This window comes from Canis aureus, chromosome 15 (genome assembly GCF_053574225.1).
Source record: "Canis aureus isolate CA01 chromosome 15, VMU_Caureus_v.1.0, whole genome shotgun sequence".
Lineage (NCBI taxonomy): Eukaryota > Metazoa > Chordata > Mammalia > Carnivora > Canidae > Canis > Canis aureus.
Window position 1 is genome coordinate 60,487,710 of NC_135625.1, and position 27,747 is coordinate 60,515,456.

At 43.9% G+C, this 27,747-nt stretch overlaps 1 protein-coding gene and 1 long non-coding RNA gene across 2 annotated transcripts in view; both read left to right on the forward strand.

Moving 5' to 3' along the window:
* TMEM178B (transmembrane protein 178B) overlaps positions 1-27,747 on the forward strand; it is a 343,102-nt gene that overhangs the window by 119,484 nt on the left and 195,871 nt on the right. The gene's annotated exons all lie outside the window — the stretch shown is intronic.
* Positions 1,977-10,491, forward strand: LOC144284056 (uncharacterized). Its single transcript, XR_013352524.1, has 3 exons — positions 1,977-2,035; positions 6,999-7,339; positions 9,818-10,491. It is a non-coding gene; the product is annotated as an uncharacterized LOC144284056 (long non-coding RNA).

Genomic DNA, 27,747 nt, shown 5'->3' on the forward strand with positions numbered 1-27,747 from the left:
TGAACAAGATGGAAGATCATGATAGTAAAAGCAGCAGTCTCAAACTGTGATCGGGATTGGTCCTGGGCTTTGGAGGTCAGGCTGCTGCTGAAGATGGTAGGATGATGGGGAAGGCAGGGGAGAGGCATTGGGTATCAGCATGACTTAGCAGGAAAAGTCCTTAAGTTCTGTATTTTGTGGTAAAGGACCTCTCCAAGTCTAGACCAGCACATCAGATGTGGTCCATGGACCATCAGTGTCATCTAGGAGCTCGTAAGAAATGCAAAGTCATGGGCCCCAGCCCTGGCCTATTGAATCAGAATCCCTAAAGTTTGAGAACGCTTGGGGTGTGTGTATGTGTATTGGTGGGGACTGTAGTGGTGCTCACTGATGGCTCTGGAGGACAGAGCGTGGGTAGGCCTTGGATGGGAGTTGGGAGAGGAAATACTGCATTTAGCACAAGCTCTCACATAGGAGAATGACTTTTAACCTATTTGTATATTGTTTGTTGTGTTTCTTGTCTGTGTCTGTTTTCTGTTAGAGCTCTGGTAATTCACTTTTTCTCCATATTTGTTTGTTAATTGAATAAACTAGCATAGAAGAGGAGGTATATTCTCTTTCTCCTTGTCTGTCTTTCTGCATTATGTGTGCTATTAGCATTCTCCTAATATCTAGCCCGAAACCTCTGTTCCATTCTCCTTCATTCAGAAACCGGCTTCAAGCTCCACTGAAGCTAGGGGACATTGGATTGAGTTCCATCTCTGTCACTGTCTAGGTATATGACCCCAGGCAAACTGTGTAAGTGTTTTCAACCCAATACACTCATCTGTAAAACAGACGTAATGATACCTGTCTTGCGAGTTGTTATAAAGTTAAAAATAAATAAAATTCATGTGACATCAGTCGGTATCTTTGCAAAGCCTGATACCAGGCGGTGTTAGGTACTATTATAGGAATGCAGAGATGTACCAGGTGTTGAGATCCCCATAGGGTGTGGAGGAAAGGCACTAAAATGACCTTTCCTGGACTCAGGGGCTTTTCTGGTGAACCCCGCACAGGCTGTGTGGGTGTTTGCCTTCTATGTGACAGCACGTGTTAGTGGGTCTGTTGTGGGTTTGCTGGCTGCACAGGTGTGTGTGAGATGGGAGCCTGCATCAGGTGTTCGCAGTGTGGGAGTAGGAAGTGGCTGAGAGGATTATGTGCTGAATGGCAACAGTGTGGCATATTGTGAAAGGAATTTTAGAGCAGAAAATCATCAGTGTTTGAGATCCTTAGTGGTATAGCAGTAGCAGAGGCAGCCTCCTAATTTATCAGTTGTGTCCAATAAGAATGCGGTTTAGACAATAACAGGAGTCTCTAAAAGAGGATTTACATACTAAGTGTCTGAGAAGTAACATTTTCAAAGCTTTGAAGATAAATATGCTGTGAGTACATTTGTACTGAAATCGTTGAGGGGAGCATGGAAACGACTCTCCTGACTGTAGTAGCTCAGCCCTGCCTTTCAGGAAGGCTGCAATTTCCAGTATGTACTGTGATCAGATGCTCTTCTGTTCCTGAACTGAAAATATATATCCCCAAAGTGGATACCTCAAGAGTGTTGGAGATATAAGGCAAGGAGGAGGGTCTAGGAAGAGGATAGTTGATGTGGTTAGGGTTGAGGGAGAGGCATGATATTCCTATTCTGGGGGGAAAAGGATGCTCCTTATTTTCAGCTCTGTGCTTACGATGGGCTTTAGGGTGGTCCTGGCTGTGGTCATGGATACTACTGTTCTCTGTTACGGACCAAGAATGACCAAGAATTGCAGGGAGATAGATAGGCCTTGAAGATGGTCTGTAACCTACCAGTTGGGTGAAAGGGAGCTATAGCTCTGCTGGTCTGAGTTCCCTTGAGAGGCAGGGCTGGCCATGAGCATTAGTGGGACTATTCCGTAGCCATGACCATGGGGAGAAGATGGAACTTGAGTCCTGACAACAGAGGTTCTAGGGAAACTTTGAGGATCTAAAGTGCCAGGTCCAAGGGGGTGGGCAGAAGGCAAGAACCAGATCCAAGGTGAAGGTAGGGTGGAGTCGGTAGGGTCACCCTAGAGATGATGAAACATTGCTCAGTCTGAGACTCTGGCATTGCTGATCAAGTCATATTTAGTGATTGGCAGCGTTGGCTGCTACGACAAACCCACATTTCTCTGTTCATGACTAAGAAGAAAGGCTGCATAGGTTGATCAGGTTTAAGGACTTTTCATTTCTTTATTTTTTGGAGGCCATTGTCTTAGTTGATCGATTTGCTGGGCTGAGCTAAAATGTTTGGTCCTCTGAGATAATTGTGGGAGCGGACTCCTGCCCTAGTTAGACCTTCAGGTTGATGTTTTCTGCCATTTGCATTCTTGTCTTTTGCGGATAGCTGACTCTGATTTGAACTTGGAGATCCTAGTAGGCCAAGAGGCTTGCCTGGTTCTGGGTAATTCAGGCTTACCTACAGTAGTTCTCCATGGAATTCAGCCTTGCTCATGTGAAACTATAATTCTGTGTGTAGAAGGTGGGAGGTGGAGCTAAGCCTGAGCCAAAAATAGGGTGTTACTTGTCTTGCTTCACTCTCTATGCGTATCTATCTTAGGAGTCTTCCATGGAAGGTTGGTATAGACTACAATTAAAACATTCTTAGATTCTTTGTAATTCAACATTCCAACCAGGGCCACCCAAAAGGACTTCCTGTAATGATGGAGATGATCTATAAATCTGTATTTCCCAATATACTTAGCCTTAAGCCACATCTGACTATTGGGCCCTTAAAATAGGGTTAGTGCAACCAAGCAATTGAGTGTCTGATTTAACTTAATTTAAATTTAAATTTAAATTATCACACATGACCAAGTAGCTACCATATCAGCCAGGGTAGTTCCAAACAATCCTCAGATTTCTTAGATTCCAAATTATAAACTGTTGATTATGAACAATCGCACATGAAAAACAAACCCTTACAGCCATTTTCAGGTTGTTAGGAATGCACATTCCCTTGAATCACCCAGATTCTTACTTGCTACACTGCCCTTGGGCTCCCAGAAGCCCCAATCCCAGAGCTAACTGGGTTGTTCTTAGGCTTTTCTGCTGGTCCGTGCCATGTGCAGATAAGGAGAGGTAGCAGGGACGTTGTCTCATCACTACCTGTGCCAAATCAGGGCCAGGTTGTTGCAGTTTGGGTTCCCTGGGAAGATTTTGAGGTGGAGTTTTGTGGGAGGATGTTTATTAAAGGCGTGTCCTTAGGACCCACTTCTATGGTAAGGAAGGGACAGAGCAGGGTTTGACAGAGGGAGAAATCAAGCTATAATGCAGGGCCAGTGACACCCCCACCCCAATAGGAACTCTGGTCATATAAGTGGCCCTTCAGAGTTTCTGCAATGGGATTGAGGTGGTTGGGCCTTCAGCCTCCCACACTGCTTACTTCTTGGTTGTAGGCTCACCAGAATAGGGGCAGCTTTGGGCCATAGCTCTCTGAGTAATCCCCGGGAGGGGCTGACCCCTGAAGGCCAACAACTCTCCCAGAACCAGGGCAGCAGATCCTTCCATGATGAGAGTTCTGGGCAGTACACACAGTATCCACTGTGCAGGTGTTTGATTGAAGTGATTTTTTTTGAGGTTGCCAGTAAAGTGACTGATACTCAGATGGAGCACCCCGCCCAGAGCTCTAGCCTGTAAGAGACAGAGGTGGAACTAGAATCCTGGCCTTGGTGACTGCAAAATTCATGCTCTTTCCTCACCCCAAGGATCCCTTACCTATACCTTATTAGACAAGCCTACTCACATTCTCTTCTCTTCTCTCTGCCCACTTTCTCAGGTGTACTTTCTTATTTTCATTATCCTCAGGACAGCCCTACTTCATCCTCCCCTTCTCTTACCATCAGTGACACCCCCCTCCTCCTTATCTAAAGTAAGTAAAGCTCCCTCCCTGTGAGCTGCCAGGCGAGCCACCCTTCCACGCAAGAGCTCAAATATTCAAAAGAAATGAAAGAAAGCTATTTATTTTCCACTTCTGTTTTTTTTCCATTTAATTACTGGTATCACAACAGGTCTTTTTTTCTATTGCTTTTCATTGCAAATGTATAGTATTTTATCTACATTATGAGTTAAATAGGCTTTTGTGGACTAGCCTGGAAACCCAATCATTTATAACAGACATGACTTCTCTGGAAATGGGTTCTGAATTCTAACTAACTAACTTTTAAATGAGGATTGAGAACAGAACTCATTTCAAAGCTGGAGGCTGTCTTTCTATTTTCTGGGCAGCTTGCCTCTGAATGGTCTCACCCCCTCTCTTCTTTCTGCATCTGTCTGGGTCCTCGAACCAGACACTGTCCATGGGGTGAAAGCACAGACTCCTCTTTGGTCCCTTGTTCTCAGCCTATCACCAGCTGGTGATACAAAATTAATTAATGCCCCATGGTGCATCCTGTGTAGGCTTATCTGAAATCCAGAAATCCAACCAAGAGACCGCAAGCATCCTTGGCTCTAGGTATCATTCATTCTTAGTCCTCCTCTCAGTTCACGTTGATAAAATGAGACTAATTATGTAAGATTTCCCTGAGGTTCCTTGCTTGGGCTCCTAGCAGCAAATTAGAAATGAGCAATCGGGGTGTGTGTGTATGAGACCTTTTTTTTTTTTTTTTTAAGATTTTATTTATTTATTCATAGACACACACACACACAGAGGCAGAGACACAGGCAGAGACACAGGCAGAGGGAGAAGCAGGCTCCACGCAGGGAGCCTGACGTGGGACTCGATCCAGGGTCTCCTGGGCTGCAGGCGGCACTAAACCACTGCGCCACCGGGGCTGCCCTGTATGAGACCTTCTGAGGCTTAGAGACTCCTAACAAGGGTGTGGTGGTAACACCATGTGGGATGACATCAGTATTCACAGTCCACATGCCACTCCATCCCACCACCTCCCTCCTGGATCTTCTAGATGCTGCACAGTTGCCAGGGAAACCAGGAAAAGGAGCTATACAAAGGCTACCTTGACAGAGCTCTGGGCAGATTGTCTTGGAGGTAGTGCAGAAAGAAAGGTGTGTTCCTTCAGGCCCTGAGTTGAGGGGAAATGCCCATGTAGAGCCAGCTCCCCCTCCTATGCTGTCCCGGTCTGGTTCTGACCCTCAGTCACGGTAGCATTGCATGTTTCTGCCCCCCACCCCCAATCCCCATCGCCATCAGCTCCTACCCAAAAGGATCTTTCCATTTCCTGGAAGCAAATGTGACTTCACATCAAAAGAGTAGGGACTTCTGATTTATGATTAAGGTTTGAAATCTAGTTACTGTTTAGCTTGGCAGAGCTAATAGAAAATGTGCAATTAAAAAAGAAAAAGACTGTTCCATTTCCTTGTTAAGTTGAAGAAGGGCTGGGATCCTAAGTATGTGCAGTTCCTGGTCAGAGCTTTGTGCTCTGGTTAATGAAGAGCCATCTGTGGTCATTCTTGGAATGACCTGGTGGGACCTTCATGACCAGGGTTACAGAGGGCCTGTGATATGTACAACTGGGCAGTGAAGGAGGGGTCTTCAGGGGACCTACAGTCTACCAGAGAACCTAGAGCAGGGACAGAAGTCAGGATGGCAGGGGTGGTGCTATGCGATGTGGACAAACCAAGTGCTGTCAGCAGCGTGTAGAGGAGGAAGAGACCATCTCAGCCCAGGACGATGGGTCATTTAGTAGCAGCACTTAAAGTGGCCCTAAAAATACTTCACTCATTAACCTTGAACATTTTTTTTCCATAGCTCAATTTATGGGATTTGTAGGACCAGCTAGGATTCAACTTGGGAAGCTGAAAATGGTGGGAACCAAATGAAATTTTTAAAAAGCCATAGACTCAGGCCAAGTTTATTTAACCTTGAGTTCCTACCATTCGCTGGAACTGTCCTAGGCACCAGATGAAAGAAACAGCCATTTCTACCCTCATGGAGCTAACACTCTCATGACATTACTACCACTTATTTATTGAGTGCTTAACATGGCCCTGATATGTGTTATTTTACTTAAACCCCAACTGTCCTGTGAGGAGCGTATTCTTATTATGTCTGTCTTACAGATGAGGACACTGAGCCTTACAAAGGTTACTGAGCTAACTCATGGGAGAACCACATGGTGTGAGCAGTGGGACTTAATGATGCTTTAGCAAATGCATCTGTCAGTATGTATGGGATGGGTGGAAATGGGTGGAGATGGGTCGTGAGATCTCCCGGCCTGGGAGATATCCCTGCTGTGGATCTCTGACACTTGATCACATAAGGAGGTGAGGCTACATGCTGAGTGGGTGTGCCTGAGGGGAGGGCTGAGATTCTGAGGTGTGTGGACAAAGTTCAAACAAGTGGACAAAGTTCTGACTCACTCCTTCCCTGCATGACAGCCATCTTTATCTCCAAGAACTCTTATCAGCACTAACTAGGGGCATGGAAAATGAGCTTTTTTGGAAGCATAGAGAAGAATTAATTATATTTTATTGTGCTTACATTTCTCTTTTCATACATGGAAATATACTTATTAGCTTCAAAAGCTAATTCAACTTTGGCATATTGTAAATGCATGAATTCTATTTCTCTTTCCTTTGGAATCTCAAGGCTAACAAGCATTTTCATTCTGCTATTAAACAAGACCCCTTTGATCATGGTCATTTATCTATAAGAATTAGTTCTTATGTGTGTGTGTGTGTGTATACACACACACACACACGCACACACATATATTACATTTAAATATATTTAAATATGCCAAGCTCTTAAAAATTATTCTCAAGAATGAATTCTCAAGAATTATCAACTGCAACACAATTCACTAATCACTCATGAACTCAGATTTGAGAAGATGGTTGGATTTTCTTGTATTTTGATTTTAAAGACTGGATTCTCACCTAGGGATTGTAGAGGGGTGGAATCAATGAGTAGCTATTATATACTCTTAGAAAGTGGGGATCTTCGGCCTTACTCACTTGGAGCCATGAATAATTCAGCATGATCCCAGGCTCCTTTTTCCTTTCTTTAGGTTGAGCTTATTAAAATTGCATGGCCAAGGGACACTGGTGAGGAAATGGCTGGCACCCTCCAGATCAGCTGCCAGAAACCCCAACTCTGTCTTATAACAACCTCAACTCCCACTCCAGGGAAACTGAATGGCCATCAGTAGGGGATAGCCAATGGGTGAATGAAGAATGCGGGAGAGGAGTAGCCAAGTGTCTCTTCTACATGTGGGATCTTTCCTCCATTCCCCTGACAACCATCCTGGTGGTGCATGGAAATGAAATGCTATCTCCATGCTCACTATTGATCAATGTGGTCATTATCGTCAGCCTCATCATTAAGTATTTATAATATACTGTGCACAAGGTAAGTGCTGAACAGACAGGGCACCCATTTAGAAGCTTTCCAGGACTATCTAATTCATCTCCTTCAGTGAGATGGCATCTCCAAAGAGAACATCTAGAGCCAATTGATAACAGTACTACGTTTTTTGGGGAAGGAGATGAATTTGATTCACTGTGAAGGATTTTCTGAAATAATTTTGAAAAAATGCTATGGTTCTCTTAGAACATTTTTTTTTTTCCATAGCTCAATTTATGGGGTTTGTAGGACTAGCTAGGATTCAGCTTGGGAAGCTGAAAATGGTGGGAACCAAGTGAATTTTTTAAAAAGCCATAGACTCAAGCCAAGTTTATTTAAGAGTTGTCATGGAGATTGAAAGCTAACATTAATGCTGGTTAATCTTGAAAGGAGCGATGAAATCTGCAACAGACCTTGTCCCCAAAGGCTATTCTGGGCAGCAAGCATTTGCCCATCATCCGAATCCTTTAAGTCTCTGTCCTAATCCAGCCCCATAACCAGCCACCCTGCTCCCAGTCCCCTTTTCTTCATTAGATGAACATTCACCCCTCCTCTGTTTTATCTCTTTTTGTTATCGACTGATTTTATTTCTCTTATCAAAATGAAACAGAAAAATCTGACAGAAAAGTGTAACAGAGCAGGAGAACATCTAAAATTCCACCACCAAGAGGCAAATACTGATAGGTCATGTATCCTTTAGCATTTCTTTCCATGATGTAAATAATACTTTATATATAATTTGGTATCCCAAGTTTGGTTTATAATTTTTAACATTTCCTTTTGTCATCAGAACTCTTCACAAACCCAATTTTAATGGCATCATAATAATCTGCCATACAGATACACGTAATTTACTTAACCTTACCTCTGCAGTTAAACGTTTATGTTGTGCTAGTTGGGGCTGTTAAGGATAATGCCATATTGCTAATCCTTGTGCACACATCTTTGACAATATTTTTGGTAATTTGAGGATAAACTCCTAAAACAGAGATTACTGGCTCAAAAGTCACATGCATTTTTTTAAGTTCTTGATGTATAATGCCAAATTGCTTTCCAGAAAATTCCAGCTGGTTTGGTCTTAACCTAATTTTACCTCTATTGGAAATTCTTTTTTCATTCAAGTATATTCTAATTTGATGAAAAATAGTTACTTGTTTTTGATAATTTCATTTCTCCGATTATGAGAAGGGTTGAATGGTTATTAGCCATTTGTGTTACCCATTTTTCCAAGTTCTCTCTTCATTTGCTTTGTCTTTACTTTCCTATTACCTATTTTTTCCCATCCAAATCAATCCACCTTTAGTACGTGTGCCACTTGACCAAGGGCTCCTCTTTATGTCAAGTCCCACCCCCTACCCCATTTAATCAATTGCTTCCTCTTTAGGATTTCACTCTCAGGACTAAAGAGATTGACAGTCAGAGGCACAAGCCCTAAGGGGTGTTCAGAAAATGAACTCCAGTAGCTTACATAGGTTCAGGAACATTTGGGGTTTTATGGCCCTTGGAGTTGGTTGATACTTTGGGAACTCCAAGGGGAAGGACATATTGTCCTGTTTGTATCTGGTATCTCCTGGACCTAGAACAGAGCTGGCACATACAGAGAAGGTAAGGTACTCACTGTGTATTTGTGCAATGAATGGCCAGTGCCTTTACAAGTTTCTGGCTTCTTTGCAGTGATTTTGGCTCTTCTGACCCCCAGCTCTATCACTGAGCTTAAGAAAAGAACAAAAGGGCTGCCAAGAAGGTTTGAAATTTATCTACATTTTGCAGTTTGCACAAAAGGGATCATGACCTGATCTGAAATCAAGAGTGGGATGTTCAACCAACTGAGCCACCCAGGAGCCCTCGGGCATGAGGAATGTTTTTTTTTTTTTTAAAACATTTTATTTATTTATTCATTAGAGATACACAGAGAGAGAGAGAGAGGCAGAGACACAGGCAGAGGGAGAAGCAGGCTCCATGCAAGGAGCCCGATGTGGGACTAGATCCCAGGTCTCCTGGATCACACCCTGGGCTGCAGGCGGCGCTAAACCGCTGAGCCACCTGGGCTGCCCATGAGGAATGTTTGATTAAAAGAAGTTGAGAAGCCTGAGATTGAAGTTGTGGGTATAGGGTTAGCCTGAAGCATGAGGGTGCCTACTCAGAATTGTAGAGGGTAGAAATGACATTACTCTCAGCTGGGTGACCTCTGTTCTGAGGCAGAAGTTTCCCTATTTTCCATATTAGCCCTGGACACCTTTCTCCAAGTGATGGTTCACCATGGCTTTTCTTTCATTTCAATCTGGCCCCTCTTGGGGGTTCCCCTGCGTCTCAACACAGCCAGACTTTGAAAGCTTGACTTGGGAGTATTATGACTTCCATGTTGCCCTGGGTCTGTGTTCTATCAGGGAAGGGTCTTAGCCTCTCGTTGCTCAGATCCTTCCAGGGAGCTCAGTGTTTGGCAAGCCCAGAGCACTTTGATTTGTACCTTTTGCTTGTCCAAAGGATCTTGGGAGTTACATGGATTCCTAGGAGTTCTCTACCAAAAAGCACTGCTCCTTTTTGAAAAATTGGCAGCACCTAGTTCAACTTCTTTGACTTCATTGTGCATCTGTGCCTAGCCCATGAAATATTTCCCCAGGACAGAATTTCCAAATTGTCGACCCCAGGACCGTCAGCATCAGAATCACCTGAGTGGGCTTGCAAACGCCTCCCTCTCACCCCGTGCAACAAACCAAATGCTTCCCTGTCAGTTCAAACCACTGAATTAAATTCATAAGCAGACAGTCTAGGACTCTGTACTTTAACAAATTCTAAAGAGTTTTGTCTGCTAGCTAAAGATGGAAAGCTCCTGCCCTAGGGCATAAGGTGTTTGTCTCCCTAGGAACACTGGTCCTGAAATCTGTCTGGTGCAGATGGCACCAAGGGGCACTACCTGCTTCCTTTCTACAGCCTGCTTCTTGCTTCTATATGGACCCTGTGACATGCATTGTTGGTGTTGAAACATGAATAAGGTGCTGCCTCTGTACTCCATTACAATTTATGGTATCTATAGTCATACATAAATGACTTCAATAAAGGACACGCTGGGAAAATCAGATGCCATAAAAGATGGGAGAAGGGGAGATCATTTTACTGAGGTTGGGATGATCCACTGAGTGTTATGGGAGCTAAGATTCAAATAGGACTTTGACGAATGGCTAGGACTTCCCAGACAAATGTGGGAAACAAAGACTTTGCAGACCAGTGTAGCAGCTTGAGCAGTCTTGGAGACCTGGATGCTGGCGGGGAGTCCCATGTGACTAGAATGGAGAATGCACAAGGCTTTATGATGGAAGGAGAGACTGAAGGAGGGGTAACACTCAGGGACGCAGGACTTTGTTTCAGGTCCCGGCTAGCCTTGACACATTTCCAGCAGGATCACATGTGACCGCATCCTCTAGATACAAAACTTGGTCTGGGGGTTTGCATGACCATTGTATTTCTCCACATTTGGGTTCATAAAATCTTCTTTTTCTTTGTGTCCTCTCATACCTTATGCAACCTCCCCCACCCCCCCACTACCAAATAGTTCTGTGCCATCTGCACTCTATTCTTTGTGGCAGAGCCAAGCCTTGGTGAGAGAGTGGAGGACAGACCAAGAAGAGAGACAGTTTGGTCAGTTCTGCTTTGTCTGTGCTACTGGAGGGACAGACGTGGGAGGTGTATAATCCAAAAACAGTGGGTGATACAAAAGGCATTTATATTTGGCTTTGAAATGCACGGTGTGATTGCTGGCAGCAGGAGCAGCAGATTTACCTTCCTAATTAGGCAAATATTCAAATGAGTTGGCACTCCCTGAACACATGCCACCAAATTCCAAGACTGTGTAAAAGAAACCTTACCCATTTTCATTTTAATATTATCTACATTAATTATGTATTAGTATTAATTATTACATTAATACTAGCTAGACTGTTGTGGGGTGTTTCTATGCCAAATGGACTTCCAGTTGCACGTCTTCATCTGTGATTGAAATTTCGTGAGGCTGGGAATAACCTCTCCCAAATTCAGAATCATTGGATAAAGCTTTCTGATTTATCATGGTAAGAAATATGGTAATAACAGTTTCCTGGTTGGTGTAGAATGCTTGCTTGAAAGATGGTTCCTGTGCCCACGTTGAAGCATACCCAGTAGGCTGGGAAAAGCTATTCGTGGTTCTAATTCCCTTCTGAACTTTAGTTTCCAGTAAAGTATAGTCAGATGTAAATTATGTGATGTACTCTCAGCCCATATGTAGACAGAACAGAATTTATAACCATCCGTAAAAGCATTTATCTTGAACTTATTAATCTCATCATGGGATTTTGTAGATAGAGGTGACATTTGAGTTCATCTAATCAAACTTTATCATTTTAGTAATGAGGCCCAGAGAAAGTTATGGTTCTTGAGGATTAGTACTCAAAGTATGCTTGTGGGGCACAGGCTAGCCAAGGATTAAAAAAAAAAAAGTGGATGGTTCAAAACAAAACAAAAACCAAAAAACCCTCTGACGATAATGCCAAGTTGATTGTGTGATTCAGTCACCATACTTCCTAGGAGCTCCTGATGGAGAGGATCCTCCTTCTTCTTTCACAGTTCCTCACTGAGCCCAAAGAAATTGCCAGATACCTTTTGAGATCCACTCATGAACAAGTTGGGTGTGGTCCTTGCCCTTGGGATCTTTTTTTTTTTTTTTTTTTTTTTTAAGATTTTATTTATTCCTGAGAGACAGAGATAGGCAGAGTGAGAAGCAGGCTCCCTCTGGGGAGCCTGATGCAAGACTCCATCCCAGGACCCCAGGATCAAAAACTGAGCCAAAGGTAGACACTTAACCACTGAGCCATCCAGGTGCCCCGCCCTTGGGATCTTATATTCTCCTCTTAAGCACACGTTGCTTTTTTGTTGGCTTCAGGCCTGTCTTGGATCTGGCTCAGCCTTCCAGGTCCTGGGTGTGTGATGTTCCCGAAGCTTGCCTGCTGTTTGGTTTTTCTAACGAGCACAAACAGAAGAGCACAAGAGGGATTTTTTTTTTCTCTGTTCAGTCACCAGCAAGAGTTGAACTTGATGAGTGTGAGAGATGCTGATCAGAGCTACAGTGGGGCTGATTGCGGCTTCCAAATGTTCTCTGGGATGCAAGCCAAGCAAACGCTCCCACCCAGAGGCCCCCAGGAGTGTCAGAAGGGATGGGAGGGAGGGAGCTCTGATCTCAGGAAGGGTTCATGCTGAGGGGGAGAGGGAGTGGAAGGGCTCCCCAGCATGTCTGACTACACCCCTCCCAGGTTGGAGAAGTTAGAGGAAGAAGTGAAGGAGAGCAGACAAAGGGGAAGATAGAAGAAGGAAGGGAAAACATGCATGTGAGGGTGGGAAAATATACCTGTGCTGCTGAACTGAAGCGCCAGGACCATGGTGGACCAGAGGAAGAGAAAGCAGGCAGGGACCAGGCCTCCACGAGAGCCATCATTCTGGGAGACAAAGTCCCTCCTCTACATGATGGAAGCAGTAGGTGGACCCAGGCATGTCACAGAAGACCCTGCCTGGGTGTGCCTGCGTGAGTTATGTCACCTGGTCAGCGCTTGTGCCAGCAGAGGCCTGCGTTCCCCCACAGCTGCCCTGAGACCCAACAACACGCGTGCTACCAGGAGTCTGGCCCAGGGACACCGTGGAATTAATTGGCCCCTTTGGGATAGCCGAAGCCTACATCTCTGGACTCATTGGCAAAGGGCTCTAAGTAGGTGAGATGACGAGTTGCATGGGTGTAGGTTAGCTCTTGGGTGTTGGGATTTCTTTTCTGTGCACAATAAAGCAGACACCGACGGACATTTGACAGTAATCAGCACCACTGAGAGAGCCCGAGGGAGTTGGTAAGCAGCTCAGCTTTTTTGTGTGTGGCTGACCCAGATATCCTCACTTTATTCCTAGACGGTGCACATGGGTGTGCACACGCATGTGCATGCAATACTCTTTTTTGGTCATGTTTCCTTCACATCTGGGGATATCCTAGGTGGGTTCACTGGGGCACAGACTCTTAGCTCAGGCTGCTGTAACAAAAATACTAAAGACTGGGTGGCTGCAAGCAGACATGGTTGCTTTCTCAGTTTTGGAGGCTGGAAGTCCGAGATTAAAGTGCCTGAAGAGGTGTGGTGAGGGCCCACTTCCTGGTTTGCACATGGTTATCTTCTTGCTGTGTCCGCACATGGCAGATGGCAGAGAGAGGAAACGATCTCTTGTGTCTTTCCTTATAAGAGTGCTGATCCCATCACGGAGGCTCCACTCTCATGACCTAATTACCTCCCAAAGTCCCTCCTCTCCAAATACTATCACACTGGGGGGTGCGGTTTCAACATTGGAATTTTGGGGGGAACACAAATATTTGGTTCGTAGCACAGACTTTGGGACTGAGCTTTGCATGTAGGGAATTTTGGGGGAGGTGCTCTGAGAGGGAAGATGGGAAGCAGGATTGGGCAACAGGAACAGCTAGATGGTAAGAGAGTTGGAACAGAGGCCTTTGCTAATGGCGTGGGGGCTGTGAGTCTGGGGTTGCTCTTCATAGTGCCCCAAATTGAGGGAAGGGTCCAGGTCTTTGTATCTCCACATTGACCAGTCGTTGGGTGCAGGGGACTGCTTGGAAAAGGTCTACCTTGGGTAAAGTGACTCCCTTGACCAAGGGCAATTCCTGGGGAGAGCATCACAGGCAACACCAGGGCAGCTAGGTGAACTGGTGCCTCACCGATGAAGTGGGGGGGACCTTGCTGGCTCCCACAGCACCCACTAGGGGAGACAAGGAGTGTCTCTGAATACCTACATTCTGAAAACTGTTAGCCACTCTGGGTGCACTTGTGGTTTCCAACAACAGGATAGCTTTCTTGGTGGTTCTAACCTCTACATCAGGGGGCGCCTAGAAGATGCAAGGAGAGGAGGCTTGCCCACAGGACTTGAGAGTCTTGCTTCAGAACATCGTCGACCACCTCACTTGCGGGAGTGAACGTGGGCTGTCTCCCTTCTGCTTTCTGGGAGCTAAAGCTGGTCACTGGAGAACACTATCCCAGTAGAACTATAACGTGAACCAAGAGTGTCGCCACTGAGTTAAATTTTGCTATTTTTTTTTTCAAAAGAACCAGATGAAATTAACCTTGATAATATGGTTTCTGTAACCTATTATAGTCAAAAATTTTACTTCAGCGTATAATCAACATTAAAAGAAACTTTTTAGTAAGATATTTTTTAATTTTTTTGGTGTTAGGTCTCTCAAACCCAGTATAAGTTTTGTAGTCTGTGTTTGGACCAGCCAGATTTCCAGTGCTCAGTAGGGCATGTAGCTAGTGGCTGCTGTCTATATCGGACAGCTTTAGAATAGAGTTTCATCTTTTTTTGTGTGTACAGCACTAAGGTAGCTTATTCAGGATGGACACCTTCCTTCTAGAAGCTTCTAAGCTTCTGCTGTGGTGTTTACTGATCTAGCTTCCAAATCTACATGGTCAGTCTTCAGCTCAGAGTCACCTGGACTTTGGGGCAAGTTTCAAGAATGATATAGTTTATGATAAACTGGAAAACAAGGACAACAAACTAGCGACAATCAGAAATTTACATTAGTACAAATGCCTTAAAGTCCTGAGATACTGGGATATTGGCCTTAAGCGTAGATACTCTTCTCTCTTCTGGGGTGATGATACCTTCTGATACTGATACTTTCCCAAAGTAGAAAATCAATGATTTTCTCTCTCACAGGTGAGGACAAGATTATTTGTGAGTACGAATTTTCCTTTTAAGAATGTTTCTGGGCAAAGTTTTCTTTTTTTTTTTTTTTTAAGACTTTATTTATTTGAGAGAACACAAGCAGGGGGGAGAGAGAGAGGGAAAGGGAGACTCTCCGCTAAGCAGGGACCCGATTTGGGGCTCTATCCAGGACCCTGACATCAGGATGTAAGCCGGAGGCAGACACTTAACTGAGCCACCCAGGTGTTCCTGGGCAAAACTTTTTAATCAATTGAATTGCATTTTCACCCCCAGAGAGAATACTGTCCTATGTGAACTAGATCTGTGTTTCTCTGCCTTTTGCAAACGCCTGGATGGATTTCCAGCTTCAAGCACATGGCCTTGTGAACCATTCATTTTGCTATCATCTACATGAAGCAAATTGTTTTCTTACCCTCTACTGCCCTGAGTTTGCATTCCCTCTGCCTCTCCACATCTCAGTTTTTCTCTTCCTCTTGGTGATTTGGTATTTGTTAGCTTATGGAAAGTTCTTGGAAAGATGGGTCCTGGTGAGGCTCCCCTTTGGACTTGGCTGGAAGCCTAGCAGAAGCTCCCTCTGTGGGCTTAGAACATTGTCACATCCCTTTTTGATCCAAAGGGGGTTCCTGCCTCCCCTGGTTCACCTCATCCCAGAAATCAGCATGGTAGTTTATTATCTGGCTTCTCAGCTATCAAGCTCCAGCAAGATTTGGAGGCATGTGGTAAGGCTGATTTCCATCAGACATCTTTTAAAATAGCTTCCCCTTGCTTCCTTTAGAATAGTGATGTCCAACAGAAACATGATATGAGCCACGTACCTAATTTAAAATTTTCTGGTAGCCATATTTAAAAAAAAGTGAAAAGAAATAGGTAATATTAAATTTAATAGTGGAGATTATTTAACCCTATAAATCCAGAATATTCTGATTTCAATAGCTAATCCATGCAAAAAATTATGAATGAGATATTTTACATTAAGTCTTCAAAATCTGATGAGTATTTTACACTTAGAATACCTCTGTATTTGGGTGCTAAATTTTCATGAGAAATACTTGATCTATATCTAGAGTGCATAAAATGCACAGTGGAAAATGTGGATTTACATATATAAGTTGTTCCAGACATACTTAAGTTTTTTAATAACTAAAATGAGTTACCTCTCCCCTCCCAGTTTTAATATTCACATCCACATTAATAAAACTGGTTTATCAGCAAAGAATGAATCGATTTGACCTTGAAGCAGATTGAAAAGTCCTACTGAATAAAGGTGTGTTGAATGGAGAGTGACTTCTATTACTTTCATTTTTAAATTTAGACTTAAGTTTAACTAAGGAACTCCTGGGTGGCTCAGCGGTTGAGTGTCTGCCTTTGGCTCAGGGCATAATCCCGGGGTCCTGGGATCGAGTCCCACATTGGGCTCCCCGCATTGAACCTGCTTCTCCCTCTGCCTGTGTCTCTGCCTCTCTCTCTCTCTCTCTCTGTGTCTCTCATGAATAAGTAAATAAAATCTTTAAAAAATAATTATGTCAAGTAAGAGATTCACTTTCTCAATCATAGCAGCCACAGGTCAAATGCTCAGTAGCTATATGTGACTACTTTAGAATATCTTAAAGTGCAGTTGAATTAAAAAGAAGAAAATACGAAACAAGGCTCTATAGTGACTTCCCCACAGTAAATTTCTGTGCGGCTGTTGTCAAATTTGTTTTCAACATATGTGTCGTGTTTCTGTCTCTTCATGAACTACCTTTCTGAGTCTTTATTGGGATTAGAACTGCAGTGCAGTTTCTCAGTTTCTCTACCCTTCAAGTGCATGTGGTTTTGTTTCCTGCTTTTTTTTTTTTTTTTTTTTTTTTTTTTAGAAAAGTAGAGCACACCTGAGTGTAGAGGAGAGGGACAGAGAGAGAAGGAGAATCTTAAGTCTCCTTGTTTGTGGAGAGCCAGATGCGGGGCTCGATCTCAGGACCCTGAGATCATGACCTGAGCCAAAGAGTCAGATGCTTCACTGACTGAGCCACCCAGGTGCCCATTTCCTGCTTTTCTGATACCACGTTCCATCTTCCCCTTTATCCAGCTTTTTTTTTTTTTTAACTTTTTCCCTGTTCTTCTTTCATATCTGACTTCCTTCATCACAAAGACTGCATTTTTAAAAAATAGATTTTATTTTTTAGAGCAGTTTCGGGTTCATAGTGAAGTTATGTGGAAGGTCCAGAGGTTTCCCAGGGGTACCCTGCCCCCACACACGCATATCCTTCCCCTTATGGGCACCTGGTCCAGAGCCATACCTTGTTACACTTAGTGAACCTATACTGACCAATAATCACCCAAAGTCCACAGTTGACCTTTGGGTTCACTGTTGGTGCTGTAGCTTCTGTGGGTTGGGTAAATGTCTCATGACCCTATCCATCATGATGTCGTATAATGATAGATTATATGTGTCTTATAAAATAGTTACACTGCTCTAAAAATCCTCTGGGCTCCACCTATTTCTTAAATTCTTTTTTTTTTTAATTGAATAATTTTGAATTTCCAGTAATGAATAAAGGGAAACAGTTTAGATTTTTCACTCACTCCAAAATAAGATATAAGCAAACCTAAACGACCAAATCCCTGTGACCCTTGGTTGATTTTGTTCTCTTGGGGGTTGCTGACTAACAAAAGGGAAAAATATCCCTGCTGCTAAATCTGTCTGAGGTCAGCCAGGCTCCCGTGGCTGTGTTGGGTTTTGCGGAGAGGGTTGCTGGAAGGGTCCCTTGTTTTTTTGGTCTGACCCCAATGATTAACTTCTGTTTGAGTTAAAATAACAAATAGAAATCCCTCAGCCCTTCTGTCCTCGCAAGAGGTAGAGGGAGGTCAGCTCTGCATTGTGGGGTTATGGTTGCCATGAGAAGTAATAAAAAAGCATCTTGGCAAGGGTGTAAGATGTTTCTGAAGCTGAGGGAAGGTCAGCTGGGGCTGGGGGGTGTCATCAGACAAGGGCTAGAGGGAGGGTGGGTAGGAAGTGAGAAAGGTCCCTTAGGTTAACTTGGGCCGGTAGATGTGTGACCTTGAGCAAGTCACTCTCTGGGCCTCTGCTTCCTTCCTTATTGTCAGATTCACCTGCTCTCCCTCTGATTCCTCCTCTATAATGGCCCACGAGTCCAGATGCACTTTTCTGACACTTCCATTCCTACTGCCAGCCAGCCACACTGTTACAGAGCTGAGGTTAAACCAAACATTTACATTATTAAAGGTGATGGGAAGAAGGAAGGAAATAGTAGCTAATGCATTTCCACGTTCTATTTTCACTCCAAATAATTTAAGTCTGTGTAAGTTGTTTATCATGGCTCATCAGGACTCAAAAATGTACCCACCAGTATATATGCATTTAGGGCCTGGTGCTCTGATGTCTTGGGAACATTTCACATAGTTCATTCTTACTCAGTTTGCCAAGTGTTCCGTGAGTATATATTTATTTTTAAGCTTGTATTTTCAGGCTCTTATTTTGTGCCAGGCCCTGAAATAAGCATTGTATAGAGGTCTGCTTATTTACTTATGTGCCAGGATAGGGAGATTCTTTTTTTTTTTTTTTTTTTAAGATTTTATTTATTTATTCATGAGAGAGAGGCAGAGACACAGGCAGAGGGAGAAGCAGGCTCCATGCAGGGAGCCTGACGTGGGACTCAATCCTGGGTCTCCAGGATCACGTCCTGGGCTGAAGGCGGTGCTAAACCGCTGAGCTACCAGGGCTGCCCGGATAGGGAGATTCTTAACAAAAAATTCATAAGCACACTTCCTGTTATTCAGAAGCTTATAGCATACTTTGAGAGGTATAATATATCTGCTTAAAACAGTAAAAAGTCCAAGGCATTGTTTGAGGCACCTGAGTGGCTCAGTTGGGTAAGCATCTGCCCTCAGCTCAGGTCATGATTCCAGGGTCTTGGGATTGACCCCACAAAGAGCTCCCTGCTGGGTGGGGAGCCTGCTTCTCCTCCCTCTGCAGCTCCCCTTGCTTGTGCTTGCTCTCTCTCTCTGTCAAATAGATAAAATCTTAAAAAAAAAAAAAAGTCTAAAGCATTGTTTTAAGTGCCCAAATGATAATACAGTCAATAAATGCTTCAGACGTCCAGAGAAGGGAAGTGAGTTCCAAGGAGTCTGAAGATCTCATGGGACATATAGAGAGAAAGGAAGGTAGTTTTTTTGAGTAGGAATAATTTGGGTTGAAGTTCTGGTTCTGGTTGATAGGAAGGATCTAGGAAATGAGAGACACACACGTAAGTCATTATTGAATGAACAAATGAATGGCTTCAGGCTTTTGCGTCTGGGTGACCGAACCAAGGCTGCTGGAGCATGGAGAACAATGATCATGGGTTCCGTTTGGGGCATGTAGTTTGCGATGCTGACCTGGCCAGGAGGAGATGCTCATGGGTGCCTGAACTAGAGTGTAGATGAAAAACCCAGCAAGGAATACAGATTTGAGAGTCGTGGAGTAGAAGCAATAGTGAAGTCATAAGATAGGATTTGTTTCCTAAATAGAAGGAGGGAGTGAGGGCAGAGCTGTGTGAGGCTCCTAGAGCTTACACCTAAGGAAAAGAGGGAGTCTGAAAAGGTCATAAAAAAAAAAAAAAAATAACCAGAGAGGTAGGAGGAAGCATCTTGTAGGTCAAGGAGTGAGGAGATTTCCTGGTGTGGGTTGTGACTTGAGGCCCCCGATAAAGGGAGGAAAATCCAAGCCCTGGAAAGGCCATCTCGCTTCTCGAGTAGACTCAGACTTCTGTGGATAGAGCTGTGCTCATTTTACACTTGTAGATAATTTTGCTCAGAGGCCTGGATGTTAAATGTTTGCTATAGAGGTTGAATCTTCTTTCAAGTACATTTTACAAGATAGAAAAACACAACAAGAAAGTCTCTGAGAGCCGATTGAGTTTACAGCGTGTGGAGGGATCATCGAAGTCTCAGAACTATTTTCCCTTCCCTTCTGAGAACCCTCTTCTGCACGCTCATTTCCACAAATAATGCTCATGTGTTTTTGCCCATCCCCAAGCTCGGATGCAGCCATGCTGCACACGTAAGCCAGCTCCCCTGCCGGAGCTCCACATTATTTGGGAATGTCTATAGATTTTGCAACTGAAATCAAGATGAGAGGATCAGCAAGATATGAGTAGATTTGCTTGCAGGCCTTTCCCAAATCCGTATCTTTCTCGTGGTGTAAGTCATCTGGTGAATTTCATTATGGTCTATAATAGAAATGTCATCATGTTGAATCCAATGTAAATCTACTTCTGTTATGTAAACAAGCACTGTTTGGATCTCATTCTAGAGCCAGGATCAGACTAGAAAATGGTTTGGGGTAGGAATGGGAATAGGGTTTAGGAAATGGTACTTTAGATTCCACCCCCCCTCCCCCGAATTCTGATTTAATCTGGAGCTTCTGGAGCTTTCTATGGACCCACAAAGAGCCTGTCTAGTTTAGGCTTAACTAGACACTACGTTTTGTTCACATTTATTTCTGAAGGGATGATTCTCACAAAGAATCAGATTTCTGCTGGGTTCTAGACCTCTGCGGGGGAAGAGCAGCAACTTTTATTCGTTTGTTGATAGTTTATCCCACTGGAGCCATGCTTATTTTAGTTCAAATCAAATCATATCATCAAATATTTATTATTCCCTGAGTCAAATGGAATTGAAAAATACTTATAGGTTAGTGACCTGTTTCCCTACGTGATGCAAGGAGCAAATTTTTTTCATTCATGATTTCAGCAAGTATTTATCAGGCTCAGTATGGTGCAAGGTGCTTTTGAATCTACAAAAGGGTATTTGGGATGACATTCATTCTTCAAGAGCTTATAATGTGGGTGGAGAGATCGGAACAACTCAAACAAAAAGGCTTTAAAATAATGGCTAAATATGTGGGGCGTTTTGTGGTACAGCCTATGTGCTTATGTAGTCAAAGAAAGCTAAATAGTATTAAGTGATGCAGTAACCAGAGAGGGCTTCCTGGAGGAGGTAGACCATGGATCATGTTGGACAGCAGAGTTAAAACTGGAAGAGGTATATTACCAGTCTTACTCCTCCCTTTTCTCTGCTGTAAATGGGAAGTTTGTCATCTGCCATTCCAATAGTTGATACTAATTTGTCTTTTCCCTGGAAATGCTTTTCAGTATACTAGAATTCTAACAGCAAATTCCATGCGGTTATGTTAAATCTGATATGAGACTTACCTCCATCAAATATTAATGTAATCATTCAGAGGCAAACTCTAGTGGAGATGTATTAATTCAATATAGGTGCTCTTTAAGGAAACAAATTTTAAACTTACAGAGTCAAAGCAGTAGAGACGAATCCATTTTAAAGATACAGAACTTTCAAAATGAAAGATTTTCGGGCTGAAATTGGTAAAATTAGCAACCAAGACAATTGGTTCAACTAGCAGTTGAACAACTACTATTAGTAGGAGCAGTTGAGCAACTACCGTTAATAGTAGCAACTACTATTAGTAGACTGTAGCTGTACCGTCCAGCAGTTTATATCAAATGTATGCATTGCTGCCGGTCCCTCTAACACCAGGCAAGGTGGCTATTACAAACTCAGTTTTGCATATGTGGAAACTGAGTCCAGAGAGTCCCGTGGCCAGTGAGTGGTGCTCTAGGGATTTCACCCCAGCTGTTGCTGAGTCCAGAGCCCATGCTCTCTGGGGGTACCCTACATCACTTTGGCCCGGTATGAGCTCCTGGGAGCTCTCACAGGAGGAGGGAACTATGGATGAACTAGAATTGTGACATGGAGTCCAGAAGCTCTGATGGGGGGAATTCTTCATCTGAATAGGGACACTGGGTGGCAAGATAATCAGAGGAGAAATCTCAGAGTTTGGAAGGCGTTTCAGAGTTCTGAGGGTCCTCGTGAATCAGTTGCAGGCCTCCAATACACGATTCTGGCCGCCAGCATCTCAGTCTTGTGGTGGAAGCCAGTATAGCCTTAAGGAGCACAGAGTCTCTTGGACCAACGTTCTCCATCTCACAGCCCAACGGCCAGGTTGAGGTTGGCCGACTAAACACAGGATAGTCAGTTAAATTTGAATTTCAGGTAAACTACAAAACTGTTTAAAATTTTTATTTATTTACTTATTTTTAAAAAAGATTTTGTTTACTTATTCATGAGAGACACAGAGAGGCAGGGACATAGGCAGAGGGAGAAGCAGGCTCCCTGTGGGGAGCCTGATGGGGGACTCGATTCCAGGACCCTGGAATCATGACCTGAGCCAAAGGCAGACGCTTAACTACTGAGCTGAGCCACCCAGGTGCCCCCAAAATGTTTTTAGTATAAATATGTCCCAAACAATGTTTGAGACCTACTTACACTAAAAATGTATTTGTTGCTTACCTGAAATTCAAATTTAACTGGGCATCCTGTATTTTTTTGTTAGCCATATCTGGTATCACTAGCCCCAGCTCCGGCTGACTTTGGTGACAGGTTTCTGGCCTGCTTCCTTTTCCTTTTTCACCTGAGTCCTGTCTGTTAGTAGAGCTTCAGGTCACTTTTACAGCAGTCAAGCATTAATTTATTTAATCTTCATACTGACCCTACGAGTAGGCACTATTACCATCATTCCATTGTATAGACAAGAAAATTGAAGTACCGAGGGTTAAGTTACTTGCTCCGAGTCACATAGCTAGTGACAGAGGAAGGATTGGAGGTGGCCAGTGTGGCTCCAGAATCAGTAAGTGCTTCTTTCTATTCATTTACCCGCTCTTGTGTAATTGGGACAGAATGGAAGGAAGTCTGATGCTAAGGAAAGAGAGCCTGGTGGGATAGAGAGAACCATTCAGTTCCTGGAGCTCCAAGGAAAGAGCATAGATAGGATGCGGGGTGTCTGATGCACTTATTGGGGGGGTGGGTGGCAAAGCAGGAGCTGGTGCTGGCCTGCCTGCCTTCTTGAAGCTTCTTGACGCTTATCTCAATGAGCCTGTCCACTGTCATTCCTCTGAGCACTGAGGCTCTTCTCTCCCCGCTTACCCCAGGTGCATTAAGTCAGCTGCTGTTTTCCCCACTCCCTGGGAACAGCTCCCACCAAGTGGAGCCCTGACCAGCATACCTCATCATTCGTGACACGCCGTCTTCATATCCAACAAGACGAATGGGTCTAATCTCACTACAGTCTTTCTGCAAACACTGAACTCCATTTCTTGTCTTTGCTTCCTTCCCACTTTGCAGTGGGAGGATGTTTCTCAGAACTTGGGCTGTGAGAAAGGAAGGCTCCCTCCAGAGACCTTTACCCTGCATTCACCTTTGTGTCTCCTGAAGGGAGCAGCAATGCTCAGTTTACCTAAAAACACAGCTCTGCTTTAACAATCTTTAGGCATCTTCTGTGGGCCCAGTGCTCATGCTAGGGTGGTGAGAGGCGCTTAGTCCATCTAGCCTGGGAGTCTCTTAATCCCCAAGGAGGAAGTAGTCTGTTTCCTAGAAAATCTATGCCAGAGGCAAAAACAAACCAGCAAACAAACAAAAACACCCACAGGAATCCTAGAGATGCATTAAAAATGACAGAGGATCCTGGACAATGCATGTGGACAGATGTCCAGGGAAAAACATAATATGTGCGTCTGGGAACAGGCCAGAATGAGGTGGTGCCTAACACTACTAGACAGGATGAAGGAAGCATGAGAGGTGAAGGAAGAGCAGGGTGATGTCAGAGCTTCCCAAGTGCCTTAGCAGAGACCTTGCAGTTAACATTTATTGACAGGACCTACTAGGTGCATGATGTAGAGTTCCCAGGTAACTACTTAGCCTGCGAGATTATTGCCTACGTAAAATTTATTAGCGTGTTAAGCCATAATTATTAAGTAAAATAATGACAGTAATAACTCTAGAGCAAACTTCTAAAGCAAAATCAGAGCGTTTATTACACCAGGTATAATTTAATTTTATCTACCCTGCGTTGTACTTAACTGTTTGCTACAGCGTGCCCCAACCCACGGTCTTCTGTCCAAGGTTAATAGGCTTTCATTTCTTAACTTGCAAGTAGACTTGGCCTTAAAATGACATTTTCTCTCAGGCTGCTTCCCTTGGGTTTTTCATCTGAGGATGTCAGTGGCACCCGAGAACTCAGATGAGGGGCAGCACCTTTTACTGTTCAGAGAATGCAAGGGAAGTCCCTTCTCTGAAATTTCAATCAACTTGATGCTTCTTTTATCATGCATTCTTTAATTTTCTTGTAGGAGAAAGGAATTTCTGCAACATCTGTTTGCTTAAGGCTTAAAAAACAAAACCAAACCAGGATTCTGATATTTGTTAGTATCCTTTTCCAAACTGCTTTGAGATAACAAGAGAAAGATGTTGCCAAGCTACAGAACCGAAATGACCAGAAGTAGCTAATGAGACCAGGGAAAGTGGGGTAAGGCTGCTCATTGGAAGGAGAGAGCGTGAACCTTCTGATCTAGAGGCTCCTCTGCCCTCTAGGCTGGCAAGGGGCAGGTGCCAGGCCAGAACAGAAAAAAATGCAGAAGAGCAGGACCCTCGAAGTAGGAGAGACTGGTCCACAGTGATGAGGACTGGACTTCCAGTGTGTTCTTCCTTTTGTGGGTGCCTGAGCCTTCTTTCCCACATGTGTGGCCTCAGAGGCTCTCGGGCCCATGATGCTTCATCTCTTATTGTCCAGATTTGCTGTCCTCCCAAAGGAGCAAGGCCATGTGAAATTCTGAACTCTTCAATAATCAAAAGGGAAACTGATCAAGATGTGAGATTAGCTCTGGTGATAAAGCTGGGAATCAGGAGGTGAGGATTCCTTGGGCCCATATTTCTGTTCCATGGATTTGATATCTGTCTGCATTGGAGGATTAGGAAACAGACTATTTCCTAGATTGAAGGGCTCTGGGTTAAAGCCTTGGAAGTCTAAATACGTAGAGTCTTGCCCGAAGTGCCAAAGCCAGTAATGGCACAGCTGGAACCAGGTGTCCTGACCTCAGTCTAGGGCTCTTTGCCCCATTGGCCCCAGCTTCATTCTCCATAGCCTAGGAGGCTGATCTCTCTGGACAGCAGTATGTGAGCCACCTTATTCTCGGCTTTCCATTTGGGTTTGGTCAATAGGAGCCAACCCAGGAGGCAGGAGGAGGCGGTGTTCACCTCTCCCCAGCTCTAGTTTTGTAGTGCTGTGTTCTTTTAAGGCACCGTCCTGCCAGGGAGCCCTCTTCCACACCTCTGGCTTTTGCGGGGCTCCCAGCATGCACATTCCTTCCCCCTTTCACTGGGACAATAACTTCCCACTTTCCACCAGTGCTCACTGGATTCTTGGATTCTGTGCCAGACTGTGCACAGTTCTTTCCTCCAAGTCTTTAGTTAAGCCCTTTCGAGTGTACTGTCCGTCTGCTGTTGTGTCCCGACTGATCCAGGCTCTTCCTTCTCCTCAAGCTGTTGGGTCTGTAAGTCTGTGCATTTAGTGGCTCCATGCTGTGCTTGTTGCAGGTGTCTCTTGGCGTACAACATAGCTGTACTCTGGAGACACTGCCTTCAGTTACACATTTCTTGGTTGAGCCCCCATTTCTCTACAGCACTTTCATTTCAGATATATACTTTTCCTTCCTCTTTGAATGCTCTACAGTGAGCAATAGCTCCTAACACTAGGGGCCTATAACCCCACCTTGGAATGGACAGAGGGCATTCTCCTAGTGTAAAATCTGCATGTGCCTACCAGGGCAAAGATATAATAAGCCTTTTGGAAAAGGAACTTAGGCCACCTGTTCCTTCCTCTGTTCCTACTACTGACATTCTGTGTGAGTTTGGCTTTTTGCCTTTCAAATGCTTTCAAAAGTGGGCTCACATGGATTCTACTAGTAAAGCAGAGAAGAACATTGCTGCTGGGAAGGAAGGATATTTATTTGAATCTGTTTTCTTAAGAGTGCAGTGACCTCTGGTGTGATTGGCATCTGGGCATGGGGTGGTCCCCTCAAAGTTGGGAGGGATTATGGGTGGGGACACGATCTTTCAAAGATAAACCATCCCAGGTGGGTGGCTTGTTGGCTGGGATGTCTGCCACTACCCATCAGTGCTAACTTGAGGTTCCCGGGAGACGCGACTCCACCTCCCCCTGGCTTGTTTCATTGGTTTCTTTCTTACCTAAAACTAAAAACTTGTCTAGCAAGAAGAATTCAAAAGGGGTGAGAACAGATAACTTGAGTTGTGATCTTCAGTCTGCATGGTTCTTAGTTTCCAGAATCCAAGTAAAGGTGGCCCCATTCTTAACAGCAGCTAAAAAAAATCAAAATCTAGACTTATAAAAATCTATGAATCAAGGGGCCGTCTTTCCCCATATGAGACTGTTTTTTTACTTCACAATGTGAAGAGTCCTTGGCATCCCCTGTGGCTACCAGGTAGAGGTCAAAGAAGCTTAAAGTTCATGTATTCACCTCCACTGTCTATTGAAAAGGATCCGTGAAAGAAGAGGAGCTGTGGTAACAATGGGGAGATAGGATTGAATATACAAATGCTTATCTGGCACATGAGTTTCAAGAACATGATGTCCAGTTCCCCCTGGGTTCTCATTTCCCCCGCCTGCCCGGCTCTTGTCGGGCTCTCTGCCAATGGCCCCAGGGCCCCAGGGGAAGGGCTAGGATATTGTATCTGACTCCCCATCATCCTGGGACAAGAGGGTGAAAGTAGTATGAGAATCTGCTTAACACAAGGCCTGACTCCAGCTTTGAAGAGACTGGGGTGCTTTGCCTGGTGGTTATTTTGTCAAGGCTTTGACATTATCGGAGTTTGGTCACAGGAAAATGCAGAGGAGCATTACCAGACCATGGTTTCCAAACCTTTGATTTTATGATGAAACCTACCTCCCCCCTAAAACAGCAGTATCAAGTCACCAGCCAGTCTTACTGCTTATGCTGCAGAGGGAGACCCAGGTCCCACCTGGAATATGATGGAAGGCAAGTGTACATCATCCAGAAATGTCCTTTTCACTTAAAGATTTGTATGCAGTGAAGACGTAAGTATGTGATAAGTAATTAAAAATTACTCTCTGGTTAATAAATGGATATCATGTAGAATGCGAAATTCACAAAGATGTCATATGTTTTTTAGATAAAAGCCCTTGAGATATTAGAGAAATTTTACACTTTGGCCCCTGTGGGGTGCCCCTGGAGGTATGACTTTATTCCCATAAGTATTTTCATTGAGAAATCACAGAAATATATGTTGGCAAATTGAATTTCAATAAAAAAAAATCACAGAAATACTATTGATATTAGGTTGAAATTAATCAATTCAAGATAACATAGGCTTTATGGTGAGAAGGCTTCAGTATTTATTAAACTTAAAGGAAGATCATTAATAATAATGGCAATTCAAATCCAGCCTTAGTTGTTGGAAACCATCATGAATTCTCCATGCGGGTATATTCCTTACTTAGAAAGAAACCAGAATTTCATGAGTAGAGAGCTTGCAGTAAAAAAAAACTGGTAGAGAGGAGCCTAATTTCTGCATCATCATCTTGTTTGGGGCACGGAGTTGGAAACAATTTCATGCCAAAGTCTTCTTTGTGGGGGGAGAGGGGTGGATGTGCTTCCTTCTGTTCTGCTAGGGCCCCACCTTTCCTTATCACCTTAAACTGGGCAGCCTCACTTGCTCAGGACTCTTGTCTCCCAAAGGCATTTGAGTGTGTACTCTTAAATTGGTTAAATTTTAGGTGAGGGCCGATGGGAAACAGGGCAGAAGAA